Source organism: Triticum dicoccoides, chromosome 1B, assembly GCF_002162155.2.
Source record: "Triticum dicoccoides isolate Atlit2015 ecotype Zavitan chromosome 1B, WEW_v2.0, whole genome shotgun sequence".
Taxonomy (NCBI): domain Eukaryota; kingdom Viridiplantae; phylum Streptophyta; class Magnoliopsida; order Poales; family Poaceae; genus Triticum; species Triticum dicoccoides.
The window spans coordinates 138,241,503-138,259,505 of record NC_041381.1 but is presented as its reverse complement, the minus strand read 5'-3'; the positions used below and the strand labels follow the sequence as shown (position 1 = coordinate 138,259,505).

Below are 18,003 nucleotides of genomic sequence, written 5' to 3'. Positions count from 1 at the left end.
AGCTTGCTACGTGGGTAGGCACGACACGTTACAATGCTATAAAGGGTGCAGTGTCAACAGATGGAGACGGTAAACGTAGCTCTAGAGTTGATGACCTTGCTCGCAATGAACCACCATCCCAGGTGCTTGCTTTAAATTCGTGGTGTCATATGTGGTTTCATGTTCCATATGGTGTCTAGATTGTATTCAAAAGGCCGAAGTCGGTCTTTATTAAGATAAGGAAAGATATGTTTTACATGAACCACCATCCCATGAGCACCAGAAGACAAATAGCTAGTCAGGGCACTAGCTGAGCCAGTGACAAGCCCAACAGAGACAGGCATCACCTGGAAGCCAACTAAAAATCCGCGATGGAGGCGAAGAAGCCCACCTTCCACCAGGCTCTCAGGTCCTAGATGATCATGCTCACCACTCCAGCTGGATGTCTAGCTTGTATTGCTTTCAATTTAGTTAAATTGCATCTGCTTAGCTTACACATTATACCTTTGAATATGACATGCCTTTCTGCTTTTGATACATACTAGTACATCTGTGTATTAACGATGTTCTTACATCAAACTAATGTTCTTGTGTATCCCTCATAAATCACTTATGATGAGGCAGTCATGCAAGTGCACTACTCCTCATTTAACGAATGCACCGTCAACCTCCCGACATGATTCTCAAGAAATAGTAAGGCTAGATGAAGATAGTGAACATAACTATGTAGTTTATTACCGCATTTCCCCTACAGTAGCATCACAGGTGCTTGCTCTAACTTGGCAGTGTGATATGTGGTTGCATGTTGCATATGGTGTCTAGATTGTAATTCTTCCAATATGGTTAAACTCCATGTGCTATTCTGCTTAGCTTATACATTATACGTGTTAATGTGACATGCCTTCTTGTATTTAGTACATAGTACATCTGTCTATTAAGCATGTCCTTACATAAAACTATTGTTTTTTTTGTATCCCGCATCAATCAATATGACGAGACACCTTTAGTATATGAAGTGCGATATTAGTTGCATCTTTCATATGATTTATAGCATGCGCTGCTTCTAACTTGTTGAAATTCCATTTATGATGGGACGCTTTTAACTTGGCAGAATCATATTGGTTGCATCTTTCATGTGGTGTCTAGCTTGCATTGCTTCTTATTTGTTGGAATGGTTTCTGCTTAGTTTACACAAACAGTTGTGAACATGCCATGCCGTCCTGTTTTTTGTACATATTCCATCCCGGTATCTTGTGTTTGCCTTACATCAAAGTAGTGATTGCCAGTATCATGCATGAATGAGTTCTGAAGAGAGAATTTTATTCCTTTTTCTTGTCGGTTTTACTTGACAATTCAAAATAAATAAAGCGGAAGGAAGTGAGCAAGGCAGCGGATGAAGGTGCTTCTTCCAAACGGAGGGCCTCTATAGTTTCTACTCCTCCATCCCCCCAAGATGATTTCCAAGACAGCACATGCATAGACACTCAACGTAGTTGTGTTTATGATGAGCACGTCTCCCCTAGTGCACCATCACCGGTGCTCCCTCTAACTTGGCACTGTTATATGTGGTTGCATGTTATGTGTGATTTCTAGCTTGTATTGCTTCTAATTTTGTTGAATTCCATCTGCTTACTTTACACATTATACTTGAATAAGACACATGTTCCTATTTCTAGAACATACAATATCTGTCTATCACACCATGTTCTTACATCAAATTACTACTGTTGTGTAACCTGCAACAATCACTTATCATAAGACACATTTGACTTCGGAGTGTGATATAGGTTACATCTCGCATTCTTTTCTAGCTTGTACTACTAATTTGTTGAAATGGCACTTATAACGAGACAGTTTTAACTTGGTAGAGTGATATTCGTTGCATCTTTCATATGGTGTTTAGCTTTCCTTGCTTCTAATTTGTTGAAATGCCTTCTCCTTAGTTTACACATCATAAGATATGAATATGCAATGATGTGCATATGCAATGGCACTAATGATGAGAGACCTATAACTTGGTAGTGTGATGTTGTTTGCATCTTGTATATGATTTATTTCTTGTAGTGCTTCACATTTGTTTAAACGCAATTTATGATGAGCCACTGTTAACTTGGTAGAGCGATATTTGTAGCATCTTTCATATGGTGTCTACCTTCCATTGCATTGCTTCTAATTTAGTGAAATGTCTTCTGCTTAGTTTACAATCATAGTTCTGGTTATCTCTTCCGTCCTGTTTTTCGTGCATATTACATCCTCCTATCATGTGGTTGTCTAACATCAAAGTTCAGTTCGTCTATATCATGCATCAATTTGTTCTGAATAACTAAATTGTTATTCATTTTTCTTGTCGGCTTGACTTAACATGGCACAGAGAAAGAGGAAGAAACACCGAATGGCAAGGAATGGGAAGCGGAAGAATCCTGCAGATTCTGCTGGTAATGATGGTGCAATAGAATGTCAAAGTCCAGCGGAAAATTCTACAAACAAGGTATCTCGTGCGACCGCGGCGTGCAAGAGCGACCGTGTGAGGGTGCGGTGCGACTGCGACAGCTGTGCGCAAGTGTACCTCCTTTTCATTTTGAAAACTTTAGGCAAGCTTGGCAAAAATGTGTGGCGAAGTATGGCAAGCAAGGCCTAGACCCAAACAGGATAAGTATGTACGTACTAGGAGTACTGGTGTTAAAAAAGAAAAACGGGGTTTTCCTTCGCAGGATTAATCAATACAAATCCTCGTTTCACGTGTCAATTAATGCGTATTTGTTTCTCCAAAGCCCAAAGAGCTAACCATCTCACTCCTCATCGCTTGATTAATGCAGCGCCATGCAAACCAACCTTTTCACTTCCACATGCATGCAGGGGATATTAATGTCCTTGGTTGCTAGTATGAGGCAAACCCCATCAATTTTCCCTCGATTAGTGTTAGTTGCCTTTTGCAAATTGTAATTTTGATATACTGGCCTTGTGTACAAAAAAATGGAGGTAGTAACTATATTTGACTTCCTTCCCCATTGCGGTGACATCGACAATATCTCGAAAGTTGTAGTTTGGCGAAGTGCGTTCGACGGAGAACACCATTGAGGGAGACCACGGTAAGTCGTTTGCAAGTGCCGCCTCCAAGCTGAGACAACTACCTTATTTGCATCCACGAAGTCCTTTGAACCAAAGGACACGTAAATGTACTAGTACTACTAGTACACAATAGCGTCGTCTGTCCAGCTTAGTGCGGTGAGATGGTTTCTCGAAGAAGACGATGGAGAAGTGGAGTCAGCGAAGAGTGAAATGATGGTTGCTTCGACTGTTCTTTGTGATTTGGCGCCTCACTGCTTTGTGATTTGTGATAGAAAGGACAAGGGAGTAGACTCTGTGCTCTATACTGTACATGCGTCCAAGCACGGGAGAAAGAGGAGAGACGTTGCATTTTTCTATTCCTTCAATCAATCAATCAGGGAGCTTAGGTTCCATCTTTTTGGCTTTGGCAACACCGTCCACAATGGTTCCCATGATGCCAAAAGCTATTTTCACATTTGGCTACACATTGTGGATGCCCTTAACCATACCACTTGGTTTTTCTCCTGTGTGCTATCTATACAAATCTCAATTATATTGATCTAAAAAATTATAGAATCAAGATTAGTAAAAAGGAGGTGATTTTGCCGCGCGGATGGCAGGGGAGGTTTCTTATTTTTTAGAGGACGTTGTCCTGGCAGTTTGCTAACATGCGGTCCCACGTGTTAGTGCTTTACCAAGCCGATCCGCATCCCACATGAGGCAGAACAACAGTAAAAGCAACACATGGTTAACTTGAAGAAGATGAGGGAGAAGTGGATTCAACAACGAGTGAAATGATGGTTGCTTTGTCCCTCCAACTTATTTTTTAGCATTATTACTTCGTCCCTCCAACTTAACTGCGGGAAAGGTGCAGCTTTGTGATTTGACGCCTCATTGCTCATTACTATGCCGGCGCCATGACTGGGGTGCTTCACCCCGGCTGCTCTGCACTGTATTCCGATATGGCACGTGGACTCAGTAGCTTGATGTCCCACATGTCAGTGAAAGGGACTAGAAGATTTATGAAAGCGAGCGCTCCACTCTTATGACGGAGGAGTACACGACACGACGGCCCAGTGAACTGTCACTTGTACTATATAGTACTATAGTTTTGCTGTTTCGCACGATCCATCGATACAAACCCGATTAAACAGGAAAGGGCAGGATTTTTCCTGCGCGGTAGATGATATTGGCCATACATTTCAAAGGCAATTTTAATGTATGCAAACTGAATAATTAAGTAACAATATGATATCAAGTAAAACTAAAAACACATATGATTTATTGTGTTAGAGTGTAGTAGTAGTGTTGTATTGCATAGTTGTTAGATGTAACACGCGAGAACGTGTAGAGATGTAGTTTTGGAGGGCCTACAGAGAGAAAAGCGTAATACGGTCACCGAACTTCAGAATAAGCTGATTACGGTCACTATATACGTTTTGCGGTGATTATACGGTCACTTGCTCACAGTTCAGCATCAGATTGCACTCTGTTGACCAGCCAAATAGTCTGCGTGGCACCAAGTTGACTAGTTAAATTGACCATGTTCCTTGTGGGCCTCACCAGTCAGTTCGCATAGGGAAAAGGTCAGATAAACACAAATTTACGCAGGCACGACAAGACTCCAACCCATGCGCAGGAATCACCTGGTTGTGTATGTGTCTGTCAGGGCCTGATGTGTGCGCATGTACGTGTAGGTTGAGCACTTGAACGTGAGAGTGTGTGTTGGTCGTGTGGTGTACTGGTGTGTGCGTGCATGCGTGTGTGTGTGAGTGTGAGTGTTGCGTGCGTGTGTGGCTGCGTGTGTATGTGTGAGTGTTGCGTGCGTGCGTGGGTGCATGTGTTCGTGTGAGTGTTGCATGCATGCAGTTCGTGTGCATGCGTGCGTGTGTGTATAATCACCACACCAGCTCCTGTGTGTTAAAATAGACGGCTCAGCATACCAATACAAGGCCACCTTGTCTACTGTGCCCGCGGTCATGACTTCGAACCACTGTCCAATATTTTTTGTCGGTTGTTTTCATTCTTACTAGCAAGATGCCTGTTGCATGTAACATCAAGATGCATTTGTAGACTAGTTTATCTTGTGAGAGAAAAGGATGAACGAGGGAAGGCCTTATTTGCAAATGTGGAGAGGTGTGTGGGTACCTTTTTGCAAAATTGCCATAGTTTCTTTCCTATCTGTCAGATATAAATCGGACGACCTGTATTACAGGATGGTAGACACACCAGCATGACCAACTCTGTTTTTTGTAAGAGTGTATTTTATAAGAGTGTAGATGTAGAGTAGATACAAGCCGACAGGTGGGCCCGATGGTAGTGAGATAATGTGATGCAACACTAGAGGTGCCACGTGGAGCGTTTAACTGGTCAACTAGTCGTATCTTGAGCAAATACAGAGTTTTACGGTGAGCCCGTGACTGTATAATAACCACAAAGCATAAATGGTTACCGTAATGAGTGGATTCTGAAGTCCAATGTACCTATCATGCTTTCACTTCAAATACAATGATCGTCACTGTATATATCGCGAGAGAAAGATGAAAAATGCATGAATGTGCTGGGGGCTTACTTTTAGAGGACCTGGAGATAGTTTGTGTGCGTACGTGAAAGGGGCTTAGGGGGGTATGCGATGGAGAGAGAGTTGCTCTTCATTTCTCTTCATTATGACTAACTTTATATATAGTATAAAAATATACAAATTCATAGTGCGGAATAAATATCATTGTGGGCACCATGCAATGCAAATTAGGGTTCATACTCCTCCATATAACTTTGTAATGTTGTATATATGTAGAAATTCTAAAATAATTTTTTGGCCACACTTTATTCAAAAGGAATGTTGTATGCGAAATAAACGTGAAGAGAGGGATTTTTAGATCAATGGGGTACATGATGTAACATGTGTGAATGTGTAATTGATGCATTTGGCAAGGCCTAGAGAGGTATGTGTGTGTATCACATTCGAGAGAGGCATGGATAGAGGGGCCGGTGGGGGGGATAACATGAGAAATGAGAGTGGTCTAGAGAGAGAGAGACGAATATGACGTCATGGCGAGAGATTCCCTTGAGTGTGTATATGCAAGGGGGAGGGGATAGAGGCACTAGGAGAATATATTTTTTGTGTGTGGTGTCTGTGTTGGTATGTGTGGGTGTGAGAAGATAACGAGACGTGGGAGCAGAGGGTGTGTCACCGCGTGAGGTCTGTTGGGTCGAGGTGAGGCCCTTCGTTCGGTTCTGTCCTGCGCCACATTGGTTGGCCCGTCACACATTTAGGGAGACCCATGGATGACTAGTCGTACAAGACAAAGATAGCAGAATTTTGAAGGCCTCTGTGTCCACTGTCAAAGCCGACTTGGATTTGTAACCCTAGGTTCTGGGACTAAGGTAACCCCTTTATCTCTTATATTACTATTCATCCAACCTAACTTTAAGGGGCATCCTATAGAATGCTCTGCTGGAATCATACTCGTCGATTAGGAAGAGAGGTGTGAGACAATGCGTGAGAGACAAGCCTAAAGATAATGTGCGTACAAGAGACACATAGGCAGGTCTATGTATATAGAAAGGGTCGACGGGGATTGTGCGTGTGTATGCTTGCGAGAGGAAGAGTGCTTGTGATAAAGGTTAGTGAAAACATTCGTAAATGGTTACGAGAGGGAGGGAGGGTTATATCGAGAGCATGTGTGCGAGAAAGACACCTCAGGAGAGAGTGTGTGAGCATGTGTGAGAGACCACCGATGGAGAGTGAAACTACACGTAAAATACTGCTATACACATTGATTAAAGATATAAATTGTATCCAAATATTAGGATGGGATCATGATATTTGCAATTCACGTAAGGAACGGTCATTGATCCATCAGACATCTAGATTCTATCGAATTTGAGCATGTCTATGTTATTATTCGACACAATTGATCCACATAGTTAGTATTTTGAACTCCATACAATGCATCGCTTTAGCAATCGAATATAAACGTGAGTATAGTTCATGTTTTATGTGTAAAGCACATTATACATACGAAAGTTACGCAATGAACATTATAAATTGCTACCTATGAACTAGCATACATCTGAATTCAACTTAAGGTGGTTTAAAAAAATCAAATTCAACATGAAGTCCATTAAATTATTTGAATTTGATATCATGGCATTTGTAAATCATAACTAAATTATGGCGGCACCAAACTTTGCTCTGATTTTGTACATAATAGCATATGTAGTCATGTACAAAATAGATTCAAATTTAGCTCCTCCATTCCAAAATAATCATAGTTATAGGATTTTCAAGTGTCAAAATTTCAAAAAGAAGCGGATAATTTAATGAGGTTTTCAAACATACAAGGTCAAATTTAATGTTGTCTATTTAAGTCAATCTTCAATGTTCAAGAGTACTCTAAACGTGAATGCTTGTGTTTCAAAATTTTGAATGAAGCGCCAAAGGAGCCTCTACTCACCCGGAACCGCGTGAGACCAATGTTTGGTAGTACAAGGAAATTACTTTTCTATAATAACTCCGACCCGTGAAACCTACCTGTCCGACGTCCAAAGGTCTAAACCGGGGTAGGTTTGTAGCTTCATCTAGACGCCACGCAACCGCCTCTGAAAAACATTCATACACAATGGCCGCCTAAGAACACATGCGCGCGGCCAAAGTCGCTCCCGCCCACTATTTGGGACACCTGGGATTACCATCCTACCCCTGACCTGCAGTAGGTCCGAAATTTAAGAGGGGGGGGGCAAAGTTTGTACTTCCCCAAATTTCAAACAAGTGCATGCCATCTTTTGTTCTAAAAAGCCAAAAAGAAGAACGTCCCAGACTGAAACATGGTTCTCCCCCTCCCCCCGCCACGCCCCCGCCCACCCGTCTAATTCCCCATTCGTACTCCGTGGGCGCAAAAACTGCCCTCCACCAGCCGCGAAACCCCGGCGTCCTCCATCCGCCACCCCATCCCAGCCATCAACCGCCGCCCTCCTCCATCACGCTGGAGCCAATACCTCGACGTAGTCATCCACCACAACCTCAACTTCAACACCCTCCACGGCTAGTAGTTGAAGCCGAGGCCGAGCCATCCGTACTCGAGCCAGTTCAACCACGTCGTCCTGTGCCTCACCGCTGCCGCTCCAACTTTGCCATCGTCCACCGCACCGGAGCTGTTCCTGCTACGCCGTCCTTCGCCGCCTCGGATCTGCTTCCCCTCCGTTGATATACGGCCACGGCAACACAATCAACAATTTGTCCATGGGTTTGTACAAGGATCCACGATTCTCCAAAACATCAGTTCCCCTGGGAGAAAAAACAAGATCGCCGCGACATATGGAGGAGACCACACTGGCAACCAATAAGGGTACTCCTCTTCCCTTATTCGTGCAAATCTTACATGTCTGCTTGCACGGTATTCATCCCACAGAAGACACTAGTTGACCGCTTCTTCTTGATACTAGATGTTCCTAGTAACTCGTGATGCACAAGGTTTCTCCTCATATACTATTTCACCTTAGCTAGAGGTCCATCGCCCCCCTGAATTTCAATTCCTGACCAGTTGATTCCTAATTAACGGAAGCATTCCCTGATGTAACAGGCAATAGTCCACCTAGTACACCGGGGAAGCGGCGCCTCAGTGTTTATCTTAGGGGCATGTGGGGCCTAGAGCTACTGGCGCCTGATATGGAGGTCGGCCGGGATTAAAGGGATGGCCTGGGGGCGCTGCCAAGCACGGCGATGGTGTGAGGTCGAGGGGAGGGCGGAGCGGCGGAGGCAGGGGTCTGGGCCGGTGGTCGCTGGCGGTTCAAGAAAGATCGTCAACATTGACTGGCAGGAGGTAGACGAAGGCCATCTGCCCGTTCCTTATAGATCGGATGGTTCATTAAAAAAAATTGACTGACCTATTTATTTTCAGTTGACTGTTATCTTGATATGACCACATGTGGTGGTGTGCTGGAGGAGTACCTGCATTTCCTGTGCTCATATATTACAAAATCATACGGAGTAGGATCTAATTTTGTTTGCCATGCAATGTTGTAGAGCTATAATATGTCTCCTATCATTTAATTTTCAGCCACCTGCTATCTGCTACTTTTACAATTCACTAGTTCTGCACACACTTCACCCATACTCTCACTATTGTGTTTTTATGCAAGGGTATTTCAGAGTCTGCCTCGAGAGAAGCAGAAAAGAAAAGAGAGAAGTTGCTCCAGCTTGCTACAAGGGTAGGCACGACACGTTACAACGCAATAAAGGGTGCAGTGTCAGCAGATGGAGACGGTAAACGTAGCTCTGGAGTTGATGACCTCGCTCGCAATGAACCACCATCCCGGGTGCTTCCTTTTAACTTCGCGGTGTCATATGTGGTTGCATGTTCCATATGGTGTCTAGCTTGTATTCGAAAGGCCGAAGTCGGTCTTTATTAAGGTAAGGAAAGATATTTTTTACATGAACCACCATCCCGTGAGCACCAGAAGACAAATAGCTAGTCAGGGCACTAGCTGAGCCAGTGACAAGCCCAACAAAGGCAGGCATCACCTGTAAGCCAACTAAAAAGCCGCAATGGTGGCGAAGCAGCCCACATCCCACCAGGCTCTCAGGTCCTAGATGATTATGGTCACCACTCCAGCCGGATGTCTAGCTTGTATTGCTTCCAATTTAGTTAAATTGCATCTGCTTAGCTTACACATTATACCTTTGAATATGACATGCCTTTCTGTTTTTGGTACATACTAGTACATCTGTGTATTAACCATGTTCTTACATCAAACTAATGTTTTTGTGTATCCCTCATCAATCACTTATGATGAGGCAGTCAGGCAAGTGCACTACTCCTCATTTAAAGAATGCAGCGTCAGCCTCCCGACATGATTCTCAAGAAGCAGCAAGGCTAGATGAAGATAGTGAACGTAGCTCTGTAGTTGATTACAGCATTTCCCCTACAGTAGCATCACAGGTGCTTGCTTTAACTTGGCGGCGTGATATGTGGTTGCATGTTGCATATGGTGTCTAGATTGTAATTCGTCCAATCTGGTTAAACTGCATGTGCTATTCTGCTTAGCTTATACATTATACCTATTAATGTGATATGCCTTTTTATATTTAGTACATAGTACATCTGTCTATTAAGCATGTCCTTGCATAAAACTATTGTTTTTTTGTATCCCACATCAATCAATATGACAAGACACCTTTAGTATATGAAGTGCCATATTAGTTGCATCTTTCATATGATTTATAGCATGCGCTGCTTCTAATTTGTTGAAATTCCATTTATGATGGGACGCTTTTAACTTGGCAGAGTCATACTGGTTGCATCTTTCATGTGGCGTCTAGCTTGCATTGCTTCTTATTTGTTGGAATGGTTTCTACTTAGTTTACACAAACAGTTGTGAACATGCCATGCCATCCAGTTTTTCGTACATATTCCATCCTGATATCATGTGTTTGCCTTACATCAAAGTAGTGATTGCCAGTATCATGCATGCATGAGTTTTGCAGAGAGAATTTTATTGCTTTTTTTTGTTGATTTTACTTGACAATTCAAAATCAATAAAGCGGAAGGAAGTTAGCAAGGCAGCGGTTAAAGGTGCTTCTTCCAAATGGAGGGCCTCTACAGTTTCTACTCCTCCATGCCCCCAAGATGATTTCCAAGACAACACATGCATAGACACTCAACGTAGCTGTGTTTATGATGAGCACGTCTCCCCTAGTGCACCATCACCGGTGCTCCCTCTAACTTGGCACTTTTATATGTGGTTGCATGTTATGTGTGATGTCTAGCTTGTATTGCTTCTAATTTTGTTGAATTCCATCTACTTAATTTACACATTATACTTGAATAAGACACATGTTCATGTTTCTAGAACATACAATATCTGTCTATCACATCATGTTCTTACATCAAATTACTACTGTTGTGTAACCTGCAACAATCACTTATCATAAGACACGTTTGACTTCCGAGTGTGATATAGGTTACATCTCGCATTCTTTTCTAGCTTGTACTACTGATTTTTTGAAATGACACTTATGACGAGACAGTTTTAACTTGGTAGAGTGATATTCGTTACATCTTTCATATGGTGTCTAGTTTTCATTGCTTCTAATTTTTTGAAATGCCTTCTCCTTAGTTTACACATCATAAGCTATGAATATGCAATGGCACTAATGATGAGAGACCTCTAACTTGGTAGTGTGATGTTGTTTGCATGTTGCATATGATTTATTTCTTGTAGTGCTTCACATTTGTTTAAACGTCATTTATGATGAGCACTGTTAACTTGGCAGAGCGATATTTGTAGCATCTTTCATACGGTGTCTACCTTCCATTGCATTGCTTCTAATTTAGTGAAATGTCTTCTGCTTAGTTTACAATCATAGTTCTGGTTATCTCTTCCGTCCTGTTTTTCATACATATTACATCCTCCTATCATGTGGTTGTCTAACATCAAAGTTCAGTTCGTCTGTATCACGCGTCATTTTGTTCTGAATAACTAAATTGTTATTCACTAGCACAAATGCTCGTGCATTGCAACGGGAGAACAAAAAACATAACACTCTTTAACCAAGTAACCATGGGCTAAAACATAAAAAAATTTGGAAATAAATTGTATCACTCAACTAATCAGGAGTAGTCTGCCATTACAGTACTGGAGATACTATCTGCGTAAGATCCCAGCCAACATGCAGTGCATTGCTGGGAGCGACTAAGAGCGTCGCTCATGGCCAGCTTGAACTTGCGAACGAGCCACCTTCTCTATCTCCCTGGACCAAGGCAGGCTCGTTTTGACGCAATGGGTGGCTACATAATTACAGTGTATAAATCAGTGTGACAAATGATAAAGTCCAGTTGCATATATAGTTATGCAAGGAAGAATAAAGCAGGTAAGATGCCTTGTTGTTCTCTTGAAATTTATGGCACTCAGGATATAATAAGAGGTCAATCTATAGATTTATATCATTTGTAGTCCATGACTTATGACAACCATAGCAAATTGATGGTGAACTCCTGAATGAACTTATGTAACCGTTTATTACTTAGCATATCACACGTTGTTGTTCCATAAAGTAACCTCATACAATTCCAAATAAGCTTTTATGAGTCCTTTAATAAAACATTTTCTACTTAACTAATCTTAGGAGCACTTTGATGATGGAAACTGAAGTCTCACCGGAAGTCTACTGCCAATATGCTTGCCAGCCAGTTCTTCAGCATTTTCAGTCTTTCCAATATGAAGGGCAACACTGGCAGATGCCAATATGTTAACCCGATAGTTTGCAATTATGGGAAATTACAACACTATATAGGTCAGCCAATCAATGGAAAATAAATGAAGCTATGAAAGACTATGAAAGAACACCACAACAATTCAGATGCTACAACTTGGCACTAATAAGAGGTGTGGTAACCAATAGCTTTCATCAACTACTCCTCACCTGCAGACGTCTTACTCCAAGATTGATAGTGAAAAGTGCATACCCTTGCCTTTCATAAAAGTAATTGAACAAGAATCAGTAGACAAAAATGATTCATATATCCACTAATGTGCTTTGCTATGCATCTAGGATTTTGGAACATAACCAAAAATAATAATGCACAACAGATTTCAAATAATAGTCATTTGCTCCTTGTTTCCAGAGAGGAGCTTCTGTAAAGGTGGCCATCAAATGCATGTCATTGCAAGTAATATACGTACCTCAGTGCTGCAGCACCACCGTTCTTTCATAGCTCGCCAACACAATAATAAATTCAGATTGTGCAAAAGATAGACCTTCAAATGCTGTAATTGTCATGCCCGTGTCTCCTTTAGTTCTAACTTTGAAATGCAGTACAAACAATCACTACTAATTTCCTGTAGAAGTTTAAATCCTGCCACGATCAATGAATTAACAGAATGAAATTCTATGCTCTGAGCACAACGCAAGAAAAGGCAGATGTGCATCTTTAATCCAATTAAACAGAGGCTGCAGTGTGTTGTTTGTCTAAACTGCGATGTTTTGGCTCGTACAACAAAATGTACAGAAGAACAAATTTATTTTACCAAAAATACCTAAGAGTTTATCGCCTCTGTTGCGACTCTAGGGAGCGCATCACATGTAACCAGTCTGGCTAGTTGTCACTTGTTAATATCAAACACTTTGAGTACAATTGCTCCAGACTCAGAGGTCAATGCCACACTCCATTTAAAAAAATGGTAGCTAGTTTGCCCTCTAAAAATGATTAGCATGTTATTTCTTCACCCCTTTGAATAGTACTACTCACATTTTGTGATGCTTGAATGGGATGATAAACTTAAGAAACTTGCACCATCTCTCATTCTTCGTACGTCTTACCTTTGCAAGTCTCATGAAGATGCGACCTCTGAATAATCAACATATATAGTACTCGTAGAAAAGAAATAATATGATTGGTTCTGGACAAAAATCATTGGGTAAAGGCGATGTGATTTATTTTCATTACGAAGTAATGCACCAATAGAAACCAGCCCTACTATCAAGCTACTGGATGAGATGACTTACCGAAAAAACTATCAAGCTACTGGATGAGATGAATTACTTGAAGAATGCCTTGCTCTTAACCTGGTGCTCCAACCGCTCATGGACTAAAAGAAACAAAAAGATCAAGATAAAAACACCCAACTGCATGCAATTTATTATTTTATAGGCTTGTTGATTGATTCACAAATGAGCAAATGTCGAATGGACCTTACCGGACTGCAGGAGGACGTTTAAGGCGAGCTCGGGGCTGAGCACACCACTGAGCATCATCTTGTCCAGTGTCTCCATGAGGGCCCTGCCAACAGGTGACCACCGATACATCTCGAACACCACCAACGTCCCTCTTCTGACCCCCACTCCCTACCGATCAACATTATCATAAGTTAGAACAGGACCAACAATCTCAGTAAGACTGACCATAGAGTCATGCTAGAACCCCAAAAAAGGTCGAGCAGCAAGGGGCACAAGGGCACAAGCAAACGCATGTATTCCGCCACCATTAATTCCCTTGAATACTTGGATAGATAGATAGTGCATTGAGAACATGATTCAAAATAAAAGTAATGTGTACACCTGATATCCTAATTCCCAAGAATTTAGCTTCTGTAGTTAAAGAAAACTAACATGTACCTCGGTTGTCCAAGAGCACACAATAGTCACAAATCTGAACCATGTCCCCTTCTATTTACGATCTAGTACAAAGGAGCAACACCTTCATACCGATTGGCTCTTCAAGCTGTTTTCTGAACCCTCAAAGTCTGAAACAGCCCATGTGCAATTTTTGATGGTGCAAATGAAGAGGCAGTATAGGTAAGCAATTTGACTGCAAGATGAAGGTTCACTACATCACCTAATTATAGAAAAGTGTCTAGTGGTCTCCTTCTTGAATCATAAGGAGCAAACCATGAAGAGAAAGCTTTCCTTTATTGAACTAAAGTGGAACTCAAGAGGTCTATCTGAATGAAAAAACTTGCTTTGTTGGAAGGGGGGTGGCTGCACCAAATGAGTAGCCTAGCATGTGCACCACCGTAGCTTGGAAGGATATGCGTAGAGGCCAGGTCTGATAGAGGCTGGAACACACATTCGAGCCATGGTTTTGACGCACAGCAGCGAGGCCATATCTCGGCCTCATCATCTCAAAGCGACACATAAGACAAACAAAAAGGAAATCCAAATCGCACTTGTTCCTACTATATATCTGCAGATCACAGACCATGGCTTCACAAGCTTCCGCCGCTCTAGCACATATGCCCGTTCAAGGTTCAACTATCATTATTCTCTTCTGTACAATCAGGACAGAAATACTCTGTATTTTCTAATCCTTAAAAAAACTGTAGTCAGCAAAGCCTATACATGGAAGCTCATCCACAAACTACTCGAGAGAGCAGAACCCACCTATTTGGAGTTCAGAAAAACAAGCTGGGCTAGGAAAGCCTCCTCAATTGCTGCGCGAAACTTGCTTGAGTTGAGATTATACAGAGGTTAAACCTGAAACTTTGTGGAAGTAAGAGGACTTCAGACATCACAACACACCTTCCTCACCGAGCGGCGGCCTCCCGGATCTGTCGAGGTCGAGGAGGTTGGGGAAGGGCCATCAGATCGAAGCCAAGGAGGGGGCTGAGCGTGGCTCGCGGCCCAGGCGCCGAGAAGGAGGATAAGGGCGAGGGCCCTGACCTGGCAGCCGATGGCGAGAGACAGGGCAAGGGCCAGGTCGAGCCGCGACGCGAGAACGCCGAGAGGCAAGGCAGGCAGGCGGTGGAGGATCCTTCCTTCTTATGGCCGCCAAGTCCAATCCGGGTCGGGCACTCCATGATTTTGTGTTGGAGACGGACTCAAACTCGATCCAAATCAGAGAAGAACAACACTGGAGCAAGAGGTTGGAGATTGAGGAGACTGCAGGAGACGCCGGAGAAGATTAGGAGCGGATATTGAGGGGAAGGAAAAGAGGACGCTGACGGCCGGAGAAGAAGACCGGCCGGCGGTGGCGCCATACCGTACAGATCGAGGAGCATCGAAGGAAGCCGTGTCTTTATTCAATTGCACTTTAGAAAGAACCGCGGGTTAAATATACTAAACAACGAGGAGTTTTGTGCAAAAACAAAACATTTTTCAAGATCCACTTAGAAATGGACTGCGGGTTGAATACTTAAAATAACAGGGACGTTTTGTGAAAAAAGGACGTGACGGTGAACCCGCAGGCTCAATCCGTGCTTTATTATTAGGGAGAGATTTTTCTTGTCGGTTTGACTTAACATCGCAGAGAGAAAGAGGAAGAAACACAGAATGGCAGAGAATGGGAAGCGGAAGAATCCTGCAGATTCTGCTGGTACTGATGGTGCAATAGAATGTCAAAGTCCAGTGGAAAATTCTACAAACAGGGTATCCCATGCTACACGAGCTGCAGAAAAAGTCAAACAGAAACAAATAGCTGCCACCAAACAAGCAGAGACAACTCTAGTTCTTGCAACACCTTCCATAGTACTACCAGTTGCACGAGTTACTCGTGCGTCAACTGAGCTAGCAGCACGTTCTCAAGATCCCTTGCCACCTGACACTACTTCCCAAGCACTCTTGAACAAGACGAGTTGGCAAGATCAGATGAACCTTGTGAGCTTCAACAGCAAGGAGGTAGTTGCTGGAGTCAAGTTACAGTTGCATGCTTCTGTATATGTAGTCTCACAGTTTTATGTACACTAACACTTCCTATGTTCGTTGTTAGACTAGCACCTAGGTGAAAGAGGAAACAAACATCAGGGATAATGCTCGATAGGTTAACTAAATCTAGAGGAGAAAGAATGGAGATCCGTTTTGTGGCAGGTTTAAAAAGGCCACGTGATGCTACAGAGTCAGCCAAGTTAGTATCAGAGGCAGCGGTTGCTGTTAGGTGTCATGTATGTATCCTCCCAACATGGATTCAGTACAGGAATGACAAAGACGAAACCCAGTTCAACACCTTCCTCGACCATTATCTGTAAGTATGGTTATGTATGGAAACTAGTAATATTGTTTTGCTTTGTCCCATACTTTCTAGGTTGATGATAATGAGACTCCCATAATTTTCAACAGATGAGGTTCAAGTTGAATAGCCAATATGATACAACCAGACAAGCTTGCATCCATGTTTTCAAGTCTACTCTGCGACAGTATCTGTATAACTTGAGTAAAACTCACTTTGAAGGCAAGGCTAACAGTGAACTTTCCAAACATCTCTAGTGGAAAATATATCGGATGAAGACTGGAGGGGCCTTGTTAAACATTGGTCTGATCCGAAGGATCAGGTACATTATATATATGTGATCAGATCACATGTTGAAGTCCTATTTACGCATGAGCCACACAAATCTATCTTCTTGTAGGTGAACTGTTCAAAGAACAAGGCCAACCGTACAAAAGTGAAATTCCAACAGACGACAGGATCTTGTAGCTATATTGCACACTGCGAGGCTCTTGTAATTAGCTGCTGTTTCACTCTTTTCGCTGTACCATATTATGAGATCTATATTGAATTGTTCCGAATGCAGAGGAAAGCCCGCATGGACCAAAAAGTACCTAAACCAAATGCTGTAGAAATCTTCAAGGACTGTCACACCAGCAAGAAGAAGGGCATGACTACACCAGTCAAAGCCGCTGTTGTAAGTCCTTAATCCTCATGCCTTTTAACTACTACTTACTCTGACTTGTGCCTTGAACTGCATGGTTTGCAGCCAATGTCTATTACTCTTTTCAATTTTATACACAATTGTCTTAGCGTATCATTGCACCTTACAAGGTTTAAAAGAGAGGAGTGATGTTCCTTTGATCTTGACTTGTAATCTAGTTCCGTTCTGGACTTGCCCACACAACATTACAACTGCCTGTTTGTCTGTTCTCAGTTGTTTTGTGATATAAATGATGTCATACTATGCTTACCGTATTATAAACTTTGTCTCTTTATCCTTAGCCCTCAATACAATGTGAAGAAATAGACAATACATTAGCGATGGTACATGGTCATATCACTACTAGGGAAAACCTTATACACAACATCCTAGCAGTAGCGCCGGACAAAATAGGGCGCTACTGCTACTTACTAGTAGCGATTTTAGTTAGACCGCGCTACTGCTACTACTTTAGCAGTAGCGTGTTCTGCTAAAGCGCGCTACTGCTATACTTGTAGTGGGCGTAGATGGCTAGCCCCACTTAGTAGTAGCACGTATGCACGACCAGCGCTACTGCTACATCCCTTAGCAGTAGCGCATATCTCTTAAACGCGCTACTACTTACTTACCTTATCCTGGAGCGGTTCACTACGTCCTCTCACTCCCTCTCCCTCTCACTCTCTCTCTCCCGCGCCGAATCCGTCGTCCGCCGCCACCGCGCTACTCCTCGCCGAGGTACTCCCTCCTCCCCCTCATCCTCCGACCACCCTCCTCCCACCGCCCCTCCCTCCTCCTCCTCCGACCGCCCTCCTATGGCCGCCCTCCCTCCCTCCTCCTCCTCCTCCTCCG

At 42.8% G+C, this 18,003-nt stretch overlaps 1 long non-coding RNA gene across 5 annotated transcripts; it reads right to left on the bottom strand.

Moving 5' to 3' along the window:
* Positions 1 to 11,544: 11,544 nt before the first annotated feature.
* On the bottom strand, positions 11,545 to 15,502 carry LOC119323649. Of its 5 annotated transcripts, XR_005156441.1 has the most exons (5): positions 15,050 to 15,502; positions 13,729 to 13,876; positions 12,455 to 13,620; positions 12,190 to 12,262; positions 11,545 to 11,819 (listed from the first exon to the last, which is right to left on the bottom strand). It is a non-coding gene; the product is annotated as an uncharacterized LOC119323649 (long non-coding RNA). The 5 variants fall into 5 exon arrangements; XR_005156437.1 differs by having other exon boundaries at positions 12,190 to 13,620; XR_005156440.1 differs by having other exon boundaries at positions 11,545 to 12,262.
* Between the last annotated feature and the right edge of the window lie 2,501 nt (positions 15,503 to 18,003).